This window comes from Nansenia antarctica, assembly GCF_963989245.1.
Source record: "Nansenia antarctica genome assembly, chromosome: 20".
NCBI classification, from domain to species: Eukaryota; Metazoa; Chordata; class Actinopteri; order Argentiniformes; family Microstomatidae; genus Nansenia; species Nansenia antarctica.
The window spans coordinates 731,329-731,882 of NC_137693.1; positions in this window are offsets into that span (position 1 = coordinate 731,329).

Here is a 554-nt window from a genome sequence, read left to right on the forward strand (position 1 = left end):
CTACCAGTGTCTAACTACCAGTGTCTAACTACCAGGATCTAACCACCAGGATCTAACTACCAGGGTCTAACCACCAGGGTCTAACCACCAGGGTCTAACTACCAGGATCTAGCTACCAGTGTCTAACTACCAGGATCTAACTACCAGGATCTAACTACCAGGGTCTAACCACCAGGGTCTAACTACCAGGTTCTAACTACCAGGGTCTAACTACCAGGGTCTAACTACCAGGGTCTAACTACCAGGATCTAACTACCAGGGTCTAACTACCAGGGTCTAACTACCAGTATGTGACAGGCACAGTTTTCCATTGCTAAGAAATGTCAAAGTCAAAGACAATTTGATACTTTTTAGATATTTAATAAACGGCAGAAGAAGACAAATATACCGTAGCAACAGTGAAACAGAGTTCAAGCTGCGTATGTAAGCAGAAGAACAATGGGCTGGAACCCCCAAATAAAATGTCTTATGTTTAAGACAATTAAGACAATTAAGACAAGACTGTTGTAAGACAATGACGTTCTTTTGTATTATTGGTTATTTGGCAGGGACAG